This window comes from Pezoporus wallicus, unplaced genomic scaffold (genome assembly GCF_028554395.1).
Source record: "Pezoporus wallicus isolate ANWC-B61680 ecotype Strahan unplaced genomic scaffold, APGP_CSIRO_Pwel_v1 contig_6814, whole genome shotgun sequence".
Taxonomy (NCBI): domain Eukaryota; kingdom Metazoa; phylum Chordata; class Aves; order Psittaciformes; family Psittacidae; genus Pezoporus; species Pezoporus wallicus.
The window spans coordinates 3,742,456-3,764,439 of record NW_026639755.1 but is presented as its reverse complement, the minus strand read 5'-3'; positions in this window follow the sequence as shown (position 1 = coordinate 3,764,439).

Sequence of the window (21,984 nt, the reverse complement as noted above, 5' to 3'; positions counted from 1 at the left end):
ATTACCAGAACCCAGCTGACACATTTGTTTCCAAAAAGAAGTCCTGCTGGGAGTTTGAGACTTCTTTGCTTATGTTATGACATGATGCTTACAGCACTGAAACAGAACAGGCGGCAGCTGATCCAGGATGTGAGATAACACCACATGGAATGAATCGCTGTTAAATGGGATTTACAAGCCAAAAGGGACCTGCTGGTAACTGTCAGAAAGAAATGTGTTGTAAGTACTGTCCACTTCTTGTCTTTTAAATCCTGTGCCGAAATGTGGCATCTCTGGAAAATGCAGCTTGTACCACCTTTCCTCCAATGTGATCAGACGATGGATTTCTCTCTCCCTCTCTCAGATCTGTTCATCAATGTTTGCTGTATTTCTACTGATATGTTCAGGATCCACTGTAGTTATAGATGCCCAAACTGACTTATTAATCACCATGTAGTGATACTACTCAGGTGAACTTCATTCTGAAAAATACTACCGTTATAGCTAACATACACAAAGTTAACAGAGGGTAAAAGAACGTAACTGCGGAAAGTATTCTGACTGTCTTGCTTTAATGTTTTTGTCATCAAGTTACCCAGATTATTAATATGAAGAGCACTGATTTGCTTGATTATGCCACTATTCAATTAAGTGAGAATACCATCGTTAAATGATGAGCAAAAAAGTGTGGTTGTATAGCTTTCCTTCAAGATTTCTTTAGAATACACCAACTGCTGGATGACTACCTTCCAGTAAGAACACTGTCTACTGTAATTTTACCTGAATTTAAACCACGTACATCCTACTTCAATAAAGGAAAGTCGGTAACAAGTAAAACCCTTAAGAAAAGCTAATGATGAAATTTTACCTGAATAAAGCCTAGATGAGACTTAAGGATCAACTTTCTCCCAACAGAACTGATCCTGTGACTTAAAACTCCTAAATCAGGATGCAGAAGAGCAGTATTATTACTCATTGTTCAGATACTCTGTGTTATGATGTTTAAGTTTCCAAATTCCAATTTTTTCACTGTTCTGTTTTTCCTTTGCATTATTTTCCTGGTTTCAGCTGCGATAGAGTAACTTTCTCCCCAGTAGCTGGTACAGTGCTGTGTTTTGGCTTTAGTCAGAGAACAATGCTGATAACACACTGATGGTTTAGTTGTTGCTCAGTAGCACTTGCCTTGATCTAGGACTTTTCAGTCTCATGTTCTGCAAGTGAGGAGGGGCACAAGAAGCCCGCAGGAAGCAGAAACAGGACACCTGACCCAAACTAGCCAAAGGAGTATTCCATACCACAGCACGTCATGCCCAGTACAGAAATAGAAACTGGGGGGAGTTAAGTGGAAGGGACCAATTGCTGCTCAGGTCAGGCTCAGTATTGGTCAGCAGGTAGTGAGCAATTGTACTGTGCATCACCTGGGGGGTTTTGGAAGGTAGAGTTTATTTCTTTCTCTTTCTCTTTCCATTATTATTATTATTATTATTATATTTCAATTATTAAACTGTTCTTAATCTCAACTCATGGATTTTACCCAATTCTTTTCCCCATCCCACTGGGAAGTGGGGGAAGTGAGTGAGTAGCTGTACGGTGCCTACTTGCTGGATGTGCACAAACCATGACAATTATGTCAGTTTAAAAAAACACCCTACTATATCAGTACTTCAGCTTTTGTAGTAAGATTTTCCTGCTTCTTTCTCCTGTAGGCAGATATGTAAAATGCCTAAAAGGGATGAACCAATACCTGTTTATAGAGGTAGGAGAAACAATGTACCATAACAGAAAATTCCCCCTTGTAACACTCACCCAATCTGCAGCTTCATCAGATGTGTGAAATGAACTTGCATGTTACATTTTCCTATTTTTCCAATGCAAAACCAACCTATGTACTTGTCCAGTGTGTCCAAGACAAGTATTTTGCACAAGTATTCCTACAAGAGTCACTCTTACTCTTTCTCTTCCCATTTCCACTGAACTGACAGAGAAAGCTTTTGAATAAATACCTCCAAGTCCAGGAAAGTGTGAAAAAAACAAGAACTGGATTAAAATGAGTGGGGAAGTGGAAACATTCATGGGAAAAGAGAAAGAAGGATATCCTACAGATGTGTAAATGCTGTGTGCCTGCTTGCTTGCTTGGGGAAAACTAATTTTACTTCAGTTTGTGCCTGATTGCAAGATAATAACCTCCAAAACAACTACCACGAAGTTTTTTAACTACATGGCAACTAGTGCTGAACTTTGAAAGCAGCAAAAGTACGTTTTAAAGTGCCAATGAATTCAGATTCTTAAACTAGGAAAGAAAAAGCAAAATAAACAAGACTCATAACACCCTTCACATTCCAATGTCAAGTGCAGTAACACGCACTGCAACAATTAACCAGACCTACTTACTCAGTGGATTTTCTGTTACCTAAAATGTCTAAGTCAAAGTAAGTGTCATTTAGAATACTTGTATCTGTAGCTTTAAATGCAAGCTGTGGTTTTGCAGCATAAATTAACTGGATGAGGTACTTAGTGTAGCTAATGCAGGAAGTTAGAGTTAATAATCAGCATGCTCCTGCCTGCCCTTAAAATCTACGAAATGCCAAGTAAATACTTTCATAGGAGATCTACTACAGATGACATTCCCAGGAGAAAAATCTGGCCTTTGATTTTATGTATCTATCAATACCTTAAAGAGAAAGGTCTTTAATATATGGTTGCGGTCAAACTAAAGCAAATCTCAGACTTACAGACTGTAAAGGTCAAATGACACTTAATAAAAATACTAACACCGGAAAGTAGTGAAATTAATTTTGTTTTACAACTGGCTTCCTCCTGTCCACAAAAAAAATAGTTGGATTCTATATGCTAAATCTGTGTCTTTGCCTTAGGAGCTTTGACATGCCACAAACTCTCCGTTTCACTGGGCTGGACACACCAGTAAAGAAAACTCATTAAAGACACAGAACGGTGTATGTTCTGCAATGAAAAGAAATTTTATGTCCAATGTACAATATGCAAGAATTCAGGAATATTTTTTTAAGACTGAGCACAAGTAACCATACTGTGTTGTAGAATCATGGAATCATAGAATGGTTTGCATTGGAACAGACCTTAAAGACCCAAGTTCCAACCCCACTGTGACAGGCAGGGACACCTGCTACACCAGGTTGCTGTAGCATTTAATCTGGGAAGATATGATGGATTTGTAACATGTCTTTCAAGTATAAAGATACTTGAATGACATCAAGTGTGTACTCTTTACCTCTCAAATGTCATCTCTTCTTACATGCAGAAAGAGAAGCACATACTTGAACTGGTGTACAAAGCTAAAACAATCAATTATGCCTGAAGCAAGTGGATGCTTTTGCCTCAAACAGGTGAGAGACACCATTCTAAAGACTATAGGGGGGTGCAAGATGTAAAGCTTTGAGTATGCATCTCGTGTGTGTGCCAGACAGAATGAGATGCTTAAAAGTCTCCTATGAGAAAAATTACTATACACACCTCTCCCTTGCATGCATGTTTCCAAGAGACAAGATGAGATAGCTGTCAGTAAATCTCTCTCAGTTAACTGGTATGGCCAAGGCACCAGGAGCAGCACGACGCAGGGCTAATGAAGATGGCTAACGGACCAAGGGATGAACACAGAGAGGCTAACATGGAAAAACATCCAGCAGAGCGAGGACCCCTGCAAAGCGTGGCCAGCATAGACAGAGGCAGGCGACGGGAGCAGTCAATGAAGTGGGGTTATCAGGAACAAGCCAGACCTTGGCACTCAGCAAGTCTTAAAAAACTTTGAACTGTAAGTTACTGCAGAAATCCAACAAAAACAGCTGGTCACCAAAGAAAAAACCATATAATTGTTTAAATTAATCTTTACAAATATTAACTCTTACTGTTTATTTGCCTCACACAATTTTCTTTCTTCCCTTTACAGAAATATGGCTTGTCAGTTATTTGACTCATGGTTCCAAGCACAGAAAATTAAATCCCAAGCACCAGAAACGTTTGGTATACCTTTCCCTGGTTTGCCACTGGTAACTTGAATCAGTGTTTTCGGTATTAAATGCTTTAAGCCTTAACCAAGCCCTGATAGAAAGGTTAGAGCAGTAACACGTACAAGAGGGAGAAAAGACCCCGTATGTCATTCTCCTTTCTGAATACAGTAAGTCTCTATTGTGTAGGCAGGCAGCAGGGAGAACCTACTTAGCTGCAAGATTGGCAGTGAGAAAGAAAACAGAGCTTACAGGAATTTTCAGCTTTCTTTTCAGCCAACTCACACAAGCTCCAAGGCAAGAGATACGCAGCATACGCAGAGAGAAGAGGTTTAGAGGGGAAAACCCCCCACTGTTCTCTTTATTGAATGAAGCTGGGTTTTGGAGAATTTAAAAGCAACAAACACCGTTTTTCATCATGGTAATAAGACGATCTCCCCTTCAGAATGGTTTCAGAAAAGGGTAATTAAGAAACTACCCATGATATAACAGATTAGGAATTAATTACTCTTCTCATGGCTTTAGCCAATAAAGGAGTGGAAAACAATCTATGGTAGCTTTTCTGTGCTGCCAGCACCAGAACACAACCACCATGGTATCTTAAAAATGCCAGCCCCAGCTTTCTCTTTGCCACGGATAACAGTAAATGTAGGCTAACATAACACTTGATGGACTGTTGCCTGCTTGGAGAGCAATAATAATACTGTATAATTTGTGCTGATACATACACACACATACCTTTTAGAAAATATAATCGCATAATGTATTGCTGTTTAAAAGGTGCAAAGTAAATGTGATTATTAGTGTATCATTGCAGGTAATAACATTTTGTAAATGTTTTGTTAGGCTGCATGCAGGGATAAAGTACTCAAATGTTTCTGGAAAATCTTGAAAGAAGAAAGGGGAAGAAAAAATTACTTTTTAAGGACAAATTTGAAGATTAAAAAGATGGGAGAGGGGAGCCTATTAGAGCTACTGCAGATGCTGAAAACTTACTTTGCGATTAGGACAATCGCCCGCAGCGATTAGGAACATCACCTGCAAGGTAAAAAAATCCCCATCATCTATAAATATGTGATCAGATGAAAGATAATGTTTCTGAACTGAATTATAATGTGAAACATTATACTCAGTACTTACTAGGTACTAAGAAAAGTCCTTGCTTAAACAATGGAACATTTTACAGCTTTTCAGCCTTTTAATGATGCCTTCATCATTTCGCATTCCTGCACCTTTATCTAAATTCAGAAGGTGGCTGCATCTCCACAGGAACCCATCAGGAGAGAACCCACTGTGCAGTTCAGACACCGGTTCTACTGCTGGAGCACTCGCACTCAGTTTAGGTAAAGAAGCTGAATAGATTAAACAAACTCAGAGATATTTAATGACTCCTGGCCACTCTCTCCTTCCAAAACCAAGTTGCTACCTCTTTGTCTCTTAGCAAAGATATTAGAAGTGAGGGAACATACTCATAACCCCAAATTCAGCAAATGTTTAAGAATATAACTGCCTTCCTATCAGCTACAAAAGCACCTGAGTACATTTGTAAAGTCCAGCCCAGAGGCAGTTTCAAGTACTTCATCTGCCTAAAGCAAATATTATGCCATACCAATTCTGAAAGAAAAACACTTCCCCTTTCTCATGCAGGTCTGTAACTCTCCTTCTCTCCCTCTGCTTTGTTCTGAGGCAGTGGGAGAAGCAACTGGGAACCCACTTGCCTCCACATACCAAATTCAGTGTATTTTATGCTTATTTCTGACTATGTAAGACAAAAGGACACAGTCAAAGCCAGTGACCTATTATTTCTATCATCGCTCCTAAAATGGGGAGCTAACAATATACACAATTCAGACAATTTGCTGTAATTTATGAAACACAAAAAAGCAGACTGCTTTCAAATGTAACTTTAAGCATGAATTGCTGACTGCTGGAAAGAACATGAATTTGGTACGGAATCAGGGATCGCAAATAATCAGTCAACAGAAAGATACTATTTTTCAGCACAATCTGACCAGTTTTGCAAGACTGGTCTTCCTTTCATCATAGCAAGATTGAATCACATAAGATATACCAGGCCTTTCGCTGAACAGAGTAGGCTGAAGGTAGTAGCCTGTTGTCTACTTTCATCTAAAGAAATGGATTTCACTGTGTGCAGGAGTGGCTTTCAAGCTAGACAAAGGCTATCTGGCTTAGTTTTAAGAGCAAACACTTCATTTGTCCTCACAAGATCACCCAGTAATGAGCCTGTATCTCTATAGACTACAGTATAAGGTTCTTACTTGCTGGCTTAGAAACTATTACAATAAACATGAGGGTATTATTCCCTTTAAGCAATTAGAGCAGGGTTTCATGTACTGGATAATAAAAACACTGACAAACTTTCATGATCACTGATGTCACAATTTTACACAATTTTCCCTGGAAAATATATGCTACACTACGTATGTGACCTAAGCAGTACTACACCTGCACAACTTCAAATACACTTTGCACTTTGGAAAGGAAGTTACAAAATACGCAGCATGTTCCAGGGCGAGGTGTCCCTGCCCATGGCAGGGGGTTGGAACTAGATGATCTTAAGGTCCTTTCCAACCCTAACTGTTCTTTATGATTCTGGTTTTTTTGATTCATCACCAGGACTATTTCATGGTTTTTCTTACACAGTAATAAAGAAGCATTCCTATTCACTTTATACAGCCTTTGTGAATTTCAAGAAGTGGTACCTTTGAATAAATGGAAAGAGCTGCCTTCCTATTCTCCTGCACTCAGCAGGCCAGTCTGTAGCTGACGAGCAGGCTGGGTGCCATCATAACTCTTACAGATACATTTCCTGCTTTCTTGGCCTGGCCCAGCTCCACATTAGAGCTGAAAGATCCCTGAGGATGCTCCTCAAGTTTCTGACGAACTCTTTTGTCTCTGTGATCTGCCATCCACGTGTTATGCATGGCTGGCCCACTGCACATGAAGAATGCTGCGTGGCTTGTAGGATCAGGAATATTTTCCCACCTTGCCTTATTTCTTATTGGCATCATGACACAAAGCTGCAGTGCTCCAACCCGAAAAGCAAGCATGCAATCAGAAGTAATGAAGACCTCAGGAGGTTGTCTCTTTTCCAAAGGAACCCCACTGGCTCCCCCTGGTAGGCAGCACAACTGATATACGCTATCAATAACTGACACAATCAATGGCAAAATCCATTTTCTTGTGCCAGTGGGACAAATAACATCTTGTGATGCCTTTTGTGCATGATATGGATTTAATCATAGAATGAACTGGGGATGAAATGGCAAAAAAATGGCACCACTGTTAATTGTAAGACAAGATATATATTCTTTATGATTCTTCCTCAGCCTTCATTTATGAATCATAGACTATTTCTTAGATTCCATTTAAGCTCATTATTAAAAAGCAGTTAGTTCTACAATGCATACCATTCAAATATAGGTATTTTCTCCCACAAAACATTGGCTGAGACAAGACTGACCTGAATCTAGACATCAGAATAGAGAGAATCATTATTTTTTCTTATGTTCTGATGATAACATTCAAGCTGATTAGAGAAGAGTCTTCGAGCAAGCTAGCTAAAATTTCCTCCTCAGATGTTTGGGAAAAAAAAGCAATTTCCTTTTACAGTAGTAATCTATTTAGTCCTTGATTAATCCAGCTTCACTGAGAATCTCACTGTGGCAAATCATCATTTCCTATTTCTGAATCAGTATATATAAAGTAACCGACTTCAGGCATCCAAACAAGGAGAGCATGATTATCAAGAACTGCTGAGACCATCAAACCCTGAAGGGAGCCACTAACTCTCTGCTGCTCTATGAGGTCAAGTCTGGTTTTGTTTAGGAGCTTAAATATTGATTTCCTTAATTATAGGTGCCTAAATTGGAAAAGGTTGGCATACAAACCAACAAATAACTTTAAAATGCTGAACTCTGATGTGATAACACCAGGCAACAAGTTAAACACAGGTACCTGTATCTTCAGGACAATCTGTTCAGATCCCAACCAAATAAGGATAAAATCAACACTCTTTATGTTCATATTTAACTGCTTCAGGAAGCTAGTTTTTGTTTCAAATTAATTTCACATGTGTCAAATTCTATTTCCAGAGCACGTCCTTGTGATGAAATCCAGAAATCTGGTGAAATATATAGGCATCAGTAGTACTAACAAGCAATTTTTTTTGCAGAGGTTTAGCATTATTTAATAGACATGCAAATAAAGCAGCATATAGCCATTTAATAACTGATTTAGGATATTTGTATAGGGTGCACAAATACTGCACAGCCTTGCGTTTTACTTCAATATTGTTTAAACACTCAGGACGATAAACATTTATTTTTAGCCATTAAATGTTCATGTTACTGTACATTTTATACAGAAAAAATATGCTATGGACTTTATTAGCAGCACTGCTATCTGGCCACGTGTAGCATTTCAGAACTATGAAGCAGAAGGCCCCACTTCACAAAGCTACAGTCATTAAGAGTAATAAATATGTAAAATACAACAAAGAATGCAGTAAATCATGGAATGCAGCATTAATTTGTGTCCAGCCATCTTTATTCCTGTGGTTTATGGCTTCCTATTTGTCGTTTAGCAAAGGGAAGCTCAACAAGCCATGAAACGCCCATAATCTGCTTCTACCCACTGTTTCCAGGTCATTACCCCCACACCTGGCTGCATGGCTTCTGCCCACCAACACAAAGAGCTGCAACAGTTGCGGCTGCCCACTGCACATACATATATGCTCTCATTGCTCACTCTGGGAAAAATCTTCCTTTTACCCTACTGATTTGCTCCTGGGCAATGCAGCTGCATGCTAGGTTTCCTCTTGCTGCTCTCCTGACGCTTTTGGAAAGCACTGGGTAGTAGCACTTGCCAGATGGGACTTCACATGGGAGCAACCTGTTGCTAATGGCTGAGCCATGTGCAACTGGGAGAGAACCTTTATCACCGACCATCCCTTCTGCGGCTGCATTAAGAGGCACAAGAAAAAGCCAGTGCAGTGTTAAGAGTTACTCTGTGCACTGACCATACAAAAGGCTTCAATAAGTGATAAAAGGGTACAATGTAAGCCAAAGCACGCTGATACAATGAGTGCATTTTGAAGACAGATTTCCATAGGCCTCAGAGGACACACCATAGTGATCCCTCCTTCTGAAGTCAAGCTCTACTTCATTTTGCCCACAAGAGAACTCCTTCTATAAGCTAGGAAAGGACTAGGCTAGAAACACCTGAAGAGAAGGGGAAAACCAGCGTGTGCAGAGGGCAGCGTTCGAGTTCTCTGTCAGCTGAAACATCAAGCCTTATTTTGAAAGGCAATTTTCTTCATTCCTTATATCTTCTCTTGCCCCTTTGCTTATCTGGCTACAGAGGCAGCTCAGAACAAAGGCTTGGAGGGTTTGCATAGCAGTCTTTCAATCTCTTCACAAGCAAGATTTCATGGAGCCCAGCTTTATGGAACCATGATTAGATGCACAACAGAATAGCTCTACAAAACCTGAGGGATATCCTGAATTAAGGAGAATTCAGAGAGGAACAGAGGGGCTGAGACAAGCAGAAGTCACAGGAGACGTGACTGTGTCGTGTGTCTAACACGACATAGGCAATGTCAAAAGTCCTGAAGTAAAAATCAACTAGGAAACATACTGAAGTCATGCTGAATTAAACCTAAGAAATTCTTTACGTACGGGAGTGTCTCACTGCACACAACTGCATTCTCTCCTGCTAGTCATTTGAAAAAACAATTCCCATTGGAAGTGGTTGGTAAGAGAAAGAAAATCACATATGGGCTTAATTACATAGCATACATTAGAAATAAATGGCATTCTCATTTTCCAAAGAAAATAATCATAATTACTAAACAGCCTTCAGAAACTTTAATTGCCTTTGGATAATTATCCATTTCTCCTTACACTATGTTTAATTCAATTTGTGCCATCATTAACAAAAATAAAATGCACAAGTAAAAATAGTCAGGTTTTCTCTTTAATTACTTATTTAAGACTGGGAAGATAAATCATCCCAGATTTTAAAAGCTGTTTTCCTCATTCTAGTTATTAATTTCATGATATTTATTTGTATTTGCTGTTGTTAGTACAGAATCACCTTGTGAGTTCACATATTAACAAAGACATCTATAAACATTTTAATGGTTTTACAAATTAGTAAGGTAATAAACACAAAATGAATGCATTCTGCATCAGTGTGTTCTTCATTCATTTTTATGCTGCTGACATCAGTTTAGTTGTTAATTATGACATTGTTTTGTGATGCATTGGTACCATCACTGGAAAATGCGATAATGAAGTCTTCATAACAGGAGATCTTGTTGGTTTTCTGCACTACTGAACACTTTCTGGGAAGCAAGAGAGAAATTGCCACTTGCATGTAACAATGAGGAAGTGTGTGTGTTTTAGTGCAGTATAGATAAGCTGTATTTTGGCATGGATTTTTTGCTTTTAAAAAAGAGGTGGAGTACATTCAATGGACTACACTTCACAAAACCAGCTTGAGCTTTGTGCACCTTTTCCCTTCTCCATAAACTAAACCTATTGCAGAACTGGTTTTGTGGAAAGTCAATTTTATGAACATAGTTCTCTACTGTCATAAAATGGAAATCGTATTCAGCAGCAGGAACAGAAATCAATGAAAGTGTGTTTTAATCTATCCTTTTAGGAGTACATTACAAAGACTTTTAAATAGGAGGCCTAAACAAGATGGAAAATCCTTTCCACTTACACCCCTTGTTCATTCTGCATGTTTTCTCAAGTTATCTTTGTCTATATCAATATTCTTTAGCCTCTATGCAGTGAAAGGTGTTTTAAACAGCAGCTGCTGGATGTGGACCTGGTGCCTATGCCAACACAGGACTGTGACATTCTTGCTTACAAGAGCAGAACGCAGTTGCACCAGCAAGCTTCCCCCATTCCTGGACCAGTAACAGATGCTCTTTCAGGATGGAAGGAGCCTTTATGTATATACTCACATTGATAATGAGCATCAGCCTCACAGTAACAATCTTTTAAGTATCAGTAAATATACAAATGTAATCTCTTTCAAATTCAGCTCTTCCAATGGTTTTGCATGAGGCAGAGTATTACAATTATCATGAACTTGCTGTGCTCTGTCTTCAACTGCCTAAATGATTTTCATTTTGTCAGAATTTGGTTAAACACTGAGTTAATAACACCTTTATGTAGGTTTTCTTCTGACATGGGCTATGCTTATTTCAGCTAGTATGAATTAAGTTTACAATGACTGGCTATAACTGTACATATTCTGAGCTTAACAAGGCGTAACAACAGGTTTATTTTGAAATAGACTCAAAAGGCAAAAGATGTGTACTTCAAAACAGAATTTAACTGAATAGGGTTCCTTGACCTTACTATACAGCTTATTTAAATGCCCTAATTCCAAATTTCATTTTATGAAAGAACTTTATTTATCCCCTAAGGCCTGTCAGCATTGTCTTATCACCTTCTTTTTGAATGGGCTGAGCATATGGATGGAAAATTCATCACACTGTTTGGAGTTTTTTCCTTTTCTGTAAAAGCATCTAATACTTATAAAATCTACCAGCATTGCTGACAATGGCAAAAAGCAGAAAGATCATGAAATGTGGAACTAAGGTTTCTTACCCTCTTTTTTTTTAAGAGATGGAGTATCTGAAAATATTTCTAGTGCAATTAAAGAGTTTGATTGTACAGTTTTGGTGTCCTCAACAGAAGAAGAACATGGATCTGTTGGAGCAAGTCCAGAGGAGGGCCACGAGGATGTTCATACAGGGAGGTGCTCCAGTCCCCTGAAGACAGGCTGAGAAAGTGGGGGCTGTTCAGCCTGGAGAAGAGAAGGCTGCGTGGGGACCACATAGCAGCTTCCAGTATCTGAAGGGGGCCTATAAGGATGCTGGGGAGGGACTCATCATTAAGGACTGTAGTGACTGGACAAGGGGTGATGGCTTTCAACTGAAACAGGGGAAGTTTAGATTAGATATAAGGAAGAAGTTCTTTACTGTGAGGGTGGGGAGGCACTGGAACAAGTTGCCCAGAGAAGTGGTAAATGCTCCATTCCTGGCAGGGGGGGTTGGAACTGGATTACCTTAAAGTCCTTTCCAACCCTAACCATTCTATGATTGTACCCTGAAGCACAACCCTGAGCAAGAGCTGATGTTTAAACCATTCTACCTCTGTCCTTGAGATGTCTGTACACTAGAACTTCTGCAAGACACGTTTTTTTTTCCCCATGTCACAGATTTTCTGCTAATAATATATGAAAAGGCAGATAGGATAAAGTCAGAGAGGACAGATGTTAGCAGTTACACAAACCTGGACATTTTTCCCTGTTTTCTATACTTTTCAGATTTTGGGTAGGTGGAGCAATCCCATTATGAAGTCAGATTAACGAAGTTTTCAATCTTGAAAGCCTGTATTACCTGCTATCAAATTTTCCTTCCTGCATTCCACAGTCCATCCCAAACCAAAAACCCAAAGGGCACTCAGCAAATGGTATCTGCAATAGATCATTTAATTCTCTCTGATAAGAGCACAAAGTATAGAACATATAATGGCAACAGGAAAATAGTCAAGTAAGATCCTCTTTCTATGGAGGAAAGAAATAACCTTTCCTCCCTCGTGTATGAAATTGCACTTGATACATTATTCAGTAAATCCATGCAACATTTCAAGGTATTAATGACACCCACTGAAATGCTGAACTCCCTAATTAATACAAAATAAGAGAAGTTAAAGACACACTAATGATCTACACTATTAAAACGATCATCTAAGGAAGGTCACACACTGCACTTCTGCCACATCTCGTGCTAAGGAGGGCTACAGCAGCGGCTGCTGGGAGAAACAGTGACAGCACGTGGAATAGCTGCAAGCTGAGAAGCGAGTCTGACCTGCTCTGCCATGGCCAGATCCCTTCAGCCTTACCCCTTGGGCACCAGAGGTGTCTCTCAGGGAAAAAAGCAAGGCCTTAAAAACTTTCAAGCAGCATATTTTCCCCAGAAGAAAATTTATGGTTCTGGAAGCCTTCATTACCTATTGCTTGTCCTTAGCTGGTGATAAAGTCTGAAAGCTTGAAGGCTGACTCTACAGCAACAATTAGCTTTTCATATGTGTGCATTCAGCACCTGCAACATGGTATTTTAGTCTGCACTATGTCTTCTAGGTACTTACATGATAAAAAATCATGTCTGTAAGTTCCCCCGAAGGTAGGCATGTTGTTTTTTCATGAAGTTGTAACAGGCCATAACCAAGTGTACAAAACAAATGTCATTTGTTTTTAGTCTGATGTGCAAAGTAAAGGTAGAAGATCTAGCTCCCATTAATTACTTAGCAAAACACTTCATATAGTTAGCTGTACAACGAATATACGCAGCACGGAGATCTATGAACAGAAGTTGTCAGAAACCCTTTTAGAAAGTGGAATGAATAAAAATGAAAGTCAAGGAACCAAATTCTGCATTTTTAGCTATCTTATCAAGACAAAGTCGCAGATGGCCCATTGAGGAATCAATTATGGATGTAAGGTCCATGATCCAAAAGCTTTGTGCCTGTGAGATGAATCTTAAAGCTATGAAAAATGATGATAATATTAGGAGGGAGATATGTAGCACAGCAGAAAAGATAAAGTGAAAATGACCTGTAGGATGAAGCCTCACTCATTTGTCACAGCTGATACAGAAGACACAAAAATTGTTTGCTTATATCCTTCCCTACCCCACCTCCCAGCCCCAGTCAGGTCCAGTTGCTTCATCTGCCTCAAGTAGATGCAATTTCAATATGCTGTTGGGTAACAGCCATCACCAGTTTTGAAAGCCCCTACGTAATTCCCAGGGAAATTATGTCAGGCCCTGGCACGGAAGTGAAGAAATGCACCCTGAAACGCATGCTCTATTTCCCTGCATTTTAATCTAACTGGAACTGTAAAAGCTTTATACTCCAGATTACTGAACCTGCTTAAAATTCTCTTTTTGAAACGTGTTCTCCGCCATCTGAGCTTCTGTTTGAGGCACAAGAGAAATGCAGAAGTTCATCTACACTATACAGGATTGAGGGGGAAGCTCAGATCAGTCAAGCCGAGCAAAACTCTTCCCATATAGATAGAACGTAAATATGTTTACTTGCACTGAATGGCAGTAACAGAGTAGAATCCACCCAGTAAGCAACCAGATGCCTCCTGCAGGGACAACTGTGTGCTGCCGCTGGCCTGGACATCCTTTTCTTAAAAATTGGTGGGTTCCTGTGACACAGACCTTCATTCAAATATTATCAAAGAATGATGGCAACTTATATAACAGAAAAAACTTGTATAACAGAAAAGCTACCATTTTCTTTCATAGGCAACATAGGAATTCTATGAAAACAATTTGAAAGTGCTAATATTAGAAAAATACATTTGGAAGTAAATAGAGTAGATAAGGATGAAACATTATATGAACGTCTTCTCCAAAATGGAGAAAAGAGACTGTTATGAAGACTATTCTACTCTGATTAATCCTGTTTCCTTTGGGCATTCATAGACTTCTACCTAAAAATGGGTAATTTTTTAAAAAATTAATTTCACCTCTTTTCCTTCATAAATCATGCATTTCCATAGACCAGATCATCAGTTTTAGCTTTGCAAGTTGCATTTTATTAAAAGATGTAGTCCTCATCCCAAACCTTTACTGCACTTGTCTGTGAGCTTATATTTTTTGACTTTAAAACAGTAAGGTAACCGAGGGTTGACTTTTATTACCAGAATGTGTCTGGGAATAGTAACATTGCCTTTGACATACTGGAAAATACTGTTTTCTTCCCTTTCTTCACTAGTATCCGTTTCCCATTAACTATTCTCTTACTCCAGTGAAAACATTTTGCTTGGAACAAAACAAAAAAGCAGTAGTTTCTCAAGCATTGAAGACATAGTCCAGGAATGTACACAAGACTTTCATTCAAATTCCCCTTCACAAGGCTATCACAAGGGTGCAGTGGCTTACTACAAGCCTACATAGTTTCTGCAGAAAGGAAAAGTATCATTAGGAAAGAAGGAGTACAACCCTCGAGAGTTCTAACATTAACAGAGAGTGAAAAATGAGAGGTGAGAGCATTCCCACACATAGTAGTTTCTCCATCCTTGGTCATTAATTTATATGAACCTGAGGTAAGATTTCAGAAATGCTGGTTAACACTGTTCATGGAAGATTCCAGTTAAATTCAGCATTTGCTAAATTGTTAAGGCACTGTATGCACTCTACACTGCTGCATTTTCATTCCACCTGGAATTTGAACTTTTCAGTGCATTTTGCCTGACCTGGTTATCAATTCTGACAATTCCGAAACAGCATTTTTCAATAAATAAAATATTTGCCAATTTGTATTTGATTTTGGCTGCCAGCATTGGGCATTACTGGTTGTGACTGTGAAGTGAGAATAGTGTGGGAGCAGCCAGGACTGGAAAATAACAGAAAATAGAACCTTTTCATAGGAAACATATTTTCTCATGCAATAAAATCTGAGCTGGATTTTCTTCTGGAAAAAAATTGCCTGAATACCATACTGCTTGTTTTTATCCTCCCTGTCAAAGGTATGCATGGCTTTTTTACACCTTATGAATAGAAACAGACCAACAGAAGATATTTCAAAGTCTGTGCAACTAATGTCTTTCCAGCTAAGAACCTGGTGTACTGTAAAGCCCCAATATCTGCTACCATTCAACATGGGGGCAACAATAGATTATTTCTGCTGCTGCAAGGAGAAAAATATGTAATTTGTGCAGTCTTGCAACTGCTACTGCTTTCACAGCCTCGTTTCTTCTGCCACAGAAATCCTTACTGTTCTGCACTGGAAATTCTCTGGAATAAAGATCTGAAAATATATAGACAGCACTGAGCAGGAGCGTTCTGCAAAATCACTTCTCTTCCATTTTTACAAGCCAGCAAATCTTTCAGTGAAAAAGGTTTAGGAAGCCTCAGGTTAGCTTAACAGGAAATTAGCCCCTGGAGCTTGTAGGAATCGTGCAGGCGGATGGCTGCATTCAACCACAGGCTCCACCTTCTCTTTTGTGCAAAGATTAACTGAATGTCTCAGGTTCGGAAGAAAGACTGCTAGAATTCAGCAGGTGCTGAGACAGTCAGTAAAAAAAACAATTAATAGCAGATATGTGGGAAAGCACCAAGAGAAATTTAGTCTGCCTGGATTACTAACAGCACATATGCAGAGGGGGTGTAGAAAGGAAGACAGAAATCACAGGCTGCAAGGAAGCAGGCAACATATTTTCCATTTAAAATATCTTGCAAACTCACAGCTGCCTTTGAAGCACTGGTTCAGAGAACAAAACAAGAACAATTCATTTTAGAATGATAAGGTGGATAAGGAATTGTTCGGATGGTGACACTCAAGAGAGCTGCGGTCAACTCAGTGTCCAAGTTGAGATCAGTGATGAGTGCTGTCCCTCAGCGGTCCATACCGGGACAAGTGCTGTTTAACATCTTTGTTGGCAACACGGACAGTGGGATTGATGCACCCTCAGCAAGTCTGCCAATGACACCAAGCTGAGTGGTGTGGTCAACATGCTGGAGGGAAGGAATCCAATCCAGAGGGACTTTGAAACATTCGAGAGGTGGCCAATGCCAACCACATGAAGTTCAACAAAGCTAAGCACAAGGTCCTATACCCAGGTCGGGACAATCCCAAGCACAAATACAGGCTGAGCAGGGACACACTGAGAGCAGCCTTAAGGAGAAGGCGGATAAGAAGCTCAACGCAACAGAGCAATGTGTGCTCGAAGCCCAGAAAGCCAACTGTATGCTGGGCAGCATCAAAAGGAGCATGAACAGCAGGTCAAGGGAGGTGATTCTACCCCTCTACTCCGCTCTCACGAGACTCCACCTGCAATACTGCCTTTAGCATTAGTATTCTCTCAAAACCCTCCATATAATACAGGCAATATGTACTTCCTGAGTGGAAATTTAAGTCTTACGAACTTACTTGTTTCTTCTAGGTTTTGTACTGGTCATACAGCCCTCTATGCTTAGTAATATTCTCTTTAGATTAATGTCACAGTGTTGTATCACCCCTGTTGTGGCCTGATTTATCCTTCCTACATCCTCCACACATACAACACTCTTTAATATTTTAAGTTTAGCCAGATCAGTGGCCATAAATCTTGGCAAGTAAGACTTGCAGCCTATACTGAAAATTATTACGGTGCAGAGCAAATAGGAGAATGGTTACATGAAATAGCTACATGAGCTACCAGGAAGCAAACTAGGCTGTTATTTTACAGCACGTCAGCTACTCTGCTGAAAGCAGTCTCTGTGTGTGCTCTTTTTCTGTGGTGTAGGAGGGTTTGCACCCTAATTTCACTGAACAACATTTCACTTACCAAGGGATAAAAGCACACACATGGAGCGCTGTCGAGTATCTATGTGCTATAAACTAGAGTCCATTTTAATTTGTTCCTCCAGCAATGCTGAAAATATTTTTGCTTGTATGGGATAACGCTGAGAGAGTTGGAGAATACTTTTTAATAAAATGGAAAGCCTCTGTAAATTCAATAATGCCATCAAGCTTTTGCATGGGGTAATTTTTAGTAGTTTCATAGGGAAATCCCCCAATATCTGCAAGCAGTTCTACAGTTTTTCCTTCAGAAAAGTGCTCTCATCACACAGAGAGGTAGGTTTCCATAAAGCAAAGGTGCACCAAACACCCTGATAAAATGATTCACATGCACACTGCACTGCAGTCACTGGGGACTTACCTGCCAGCACCCAAGAACCCAGCACTTGCACTGATGTGAAGGTAGCACAGCCTTGGGCTGAACTAGGTATACCTGCAGGGCTGATACATGATCTATCATACACTGCAGATAAGACCTAAGTTTTCTCATCAATACCAGTGCAGTTCACACCAAAAATATAAAATAATCCCCCCATAAACTCCATCCAGACAAACTCATCTGTTTCAGAACACATCTGTACAAATGCATTTCAAGTGAGATCAGGCCTGCGAATGTAACTAGATGCCATGTTTGGTTGGCTTTTCGTGCCTGAAAGACAGCTGAAGACAGAAACTCTTATAAATGCCATTTCAGAGCTGAGAATAGAAACATTTATTTTCTCACTGAATACTGCTGGCACAGTATCCTATTACTTTTTTTTTTTAGTAGTATCATCTGCAGGACCAGCTCTGAGTTACAATGCACAAGACACTATCCAACAGAACAGACTGCTCAAATACTTTATAGATACTGGGTAATAGTGACAAGTATTACCAGAATACTGGGTAATACTGACAAGAGATGCAAAGCCATGCAAATGACTGCATGATTTCCCTGTTGTTTGCTTTTGTTTTTTCCCCCACTGGAAAAAATCAGCAACATTTGTATTCCCAAATCACATAAGATTTTATAAAGCATTTGTATACTAAAGCAAATTCTTCAAAGGAAGTCCTAGTATCTTAAATACACCACTCCTCATTGCTGCAGGACCAAATCCACAAACTCAGCCAAATGCCATTCACTAACACATCATGTTACCGTGCCTGCAGGAAACTGAAACAGTATGAGAAGCAAACACACCCACAAATGTTAGCATCTTATCCTTACATCTCTGATTCTTCACGTATTCTATATGGCAAATAATTCTGAACAAACACATTAAGTAAAATCCTTCTGCTCACTGACAGTTCTTAAGCAATAAGAAAAACAATACTCCTGGAAGAATTATAGCAAAAAATAATAATACTTAGCCATAATAATTTTCATTAGTAGCTATCAAAGTAATACCATGATACTCCTTTATTTTCTTTTTTCTCCTTTTCAGTGAAGAAACTGAGAAATGGAGAGATATGATTTCTGAAAAGCCAGAAACTGACGAACAAACGCAGGTCCCCTTCCATACCTTTCCACAGAGGCAAAACCTCATTGTTGTTTCTTGAAAAGGCTAGAAATACTGAAGGAAAAAAATCCCATCAAATTAGCATACTACCTTGGATGCATTTTGCACTGCGAAGTGCAGAAGATACTGATAAAACTATGGGCTTTTCCCTGCACTCAAGCTTTAAACAAATATATTGTTTAATACAATGATAAGGGACATTTTACTAAAAACTTTGTATTTACTAAAAACTTTGTATCCTTTTCCCTGGAGGATTTTTTAACAGAAACTATTGGTAAGATAGTGGGTACAGGTAAAAGTGCATGAGTCATACTCCCATGACAGAGAAAAACACTTCCATTTACTTCTCTTGAGTATTCACCTGGCTTAGATAGAGCAATGAATTAACTTCTTTTCACTACTTAAAGGAGAGCCATGAGACTCCTCAGTCTTCTGCGATGAGTTAGAATGGTTGAAAAGAATAAATTAATATGTAAAGTGGGTCATTCTCACCACAAAAACTGGTGGCCACAGGTTTCTCTATGGGCCATTTTTCTATTTTACACTATACATTCCACATTTTAATATTTGCATTAAAAACTACACGATATCACTGGGCAGCCAGAAAGACATGCAGGACACTCCATTCACAGACAATTCCAGCTCACTGCAGGGCTGGAGTAAAGAACTTTATGACTGCTTCTCAGTCAGAGGTCTTTCAGGAGAGAGGTCCTCTGTGGGGGCAACAGCAGCCTTAAGGCTCAGTGAAAGTGAACATGCACAAGAACAAGGCAGCAGATGAGAGCTGCTCTGAGATCTTCTAGAAAGGGAAGGAGTCTTGGGAAGCTGAAGACAGGTTAAAACCTATACTGCATTCCCCAGCTTCACTCTCCTGCACTTCGGATTGTCATGGAAGAGTGAAGACTGCTCCAGCACATTCAAACAATGGGCTAGTAGCTGCGGGACTACACATCCTTTGCACAGCCTCTAAAACACCTTGTACTGGAAAGGAGCCAGGCTGTCAGTGCAGAGAGGAAAGATGCAACTGCAGGAGCCTGAGGGCCAGCAAAACGCGCAGTTGCATATAGCTCCATTTCTGGAATGTGTATTAAGACTACAGTCCAGAACTTGTTTTCTTCAAACCAAATTCAAAGGTATTAATGGGGATAGGATAAGGTGTATCTGAGGACAGACTGGAAGTAAGACTTGTAAAAAAAAGTTTGGAACTGTGGGTTCTATACTTAATGTGAGAAGAGAGAAAATCCAACTCCTGACTAAGACCTTAGGGGCACAGCTCAGCAAAGATCCCACAGGCATACCTTTATTTCACTTTGAGACCTCACTCATCCACACCATCAGGAAAGGATATATTTATACTGATCTGTCATATATGTTTAGTATGAAAGGTGCTGGTAAGAGAGAAGCACTCGATTCATTTCAGCAAGCCAGGATCAAAGGCAGTTCTGCTGGCATCCAGACTTGAGTTTGAAACTGATCTCTGTAAGCAGCCTTTAACAGTTTGACTTTTATTGCTTCTTCACTTTACTTAAGCTTTACTCTTTCAGGAACTAAATAAGATGTTCTGGAAAGGAGAAAATTGATGTCATTGATCTGGCAATCCAATGCATATGCCTTGGGTGGGGTTTTGTAATTGTTTTGACTGCATTTTTTGCTCTTCTTATGCAGCTGTTTTATATGACTTTACAGAAAACTTCTATGTAGGGATAAAATAAACAGTCCAGTCAATCAGCCCCTTACACCCCAAAGAAAAAGGAGAAGGTGTATCATTTAAGCTATTTTCAAATGCCTGTTTAGAGAACTTTTCTGTATTTCTGCTATGTAAATGGAGGTAACAGCTCTCCCTGCTGTATCATTTACCATTTTTTAATGCAATTATCCTCATAAGACTTGTTAGAAATGGAAAATGTAGGAATAGTACTGCCCACTTAAAGTGGAGAAGTGCCATTCATCCAAATTTACCAATGGTGGGCTGAAGTCCAGTAAGGTTAAATAATTTATTCCAAATCATACAGTAAATTGGTAAAACAGTCACTCTAACAAGTGATTCACAAAAGTTCTTCACAATTTCTTTCAATCTTATATCTTTATTTTATGCCTTTAAGATCTTATTTCTAGTTCCCTCATGCTACTGAGAAGAGTACTGAGAAGGATGCCGTATTTCCTACCCAATATCCATTGCAGGGGAAAGTGTTTGTTGCAATGAATTAGGAGGAAATTTAGGAGTAACAACAATGGTTTTCAGGGAATCATCTGCGTTAAATTTTCAGTCCCCGCCTTTTCTAAAAATCTGCCTCAACTTAAAAACACCTTTTCTTTTTTCTCACAGGGTATTAACACTTTAGAGTGTGCTGAACCATGATATTTGAAATCAGCCACATGATGTGGCACTCATGGAGGACCTTGGATCTGAAATTCCTGCAGTCATTCCCTTGTTTAACCTATTTCTGAAGTCCTGTGGAAGTCAGGTATTTCTTTTCCTCTCTCTCATTTACCAGCTAGAATACAGCTAAAAATTAAGCAGTAAGTTATTTCTGACTTCTTACAAATATCTATGTCGCAGGTACAGTAAAAGTCCCAAGGCCACCCAGAACACATGAGCAACAAAGTAAATGCACTGATAGTGTGAGAGAATAAAGAGATTCAAGCAAGTATTACAGTTATATTAAGCCTAGATATATGCCCAGGTTTAATGCCAGTTTACTTCAGTAAGCTTATATTTGTGGGGTTTGTGTCATTATTTCCATTTCAAAGCCTGCTGCAGGCCATTTTTTTTCCTGTTTTGGTAGTCCTGTTTCTGTATTCTGTAAATTAATTAAAAGCTTTCTCTTTTCCTCTGCTATCTAGGAAGGCTGTTCAATTTTAGCCCATTATTAACATAATATATTTGAGGGAGTCAGATGTGGCTGTCTTTCCCTATTAGTTATTCTACAAGGAGGAACAAGGGAGATGTCAACAATAAACGTCGACAATGGAAAACAAATTTAATGATACATATAATGCTTCTGGAAAATTAAGTTGGGTTCAGCTGCTGCTACATTCCTCTTCAAAGCTTAACAGACATGTTAAACCATTCACAAGTGTCATGAACCTGAATGAAGGTTACGAATGTTCAAACCTGAGATAAAG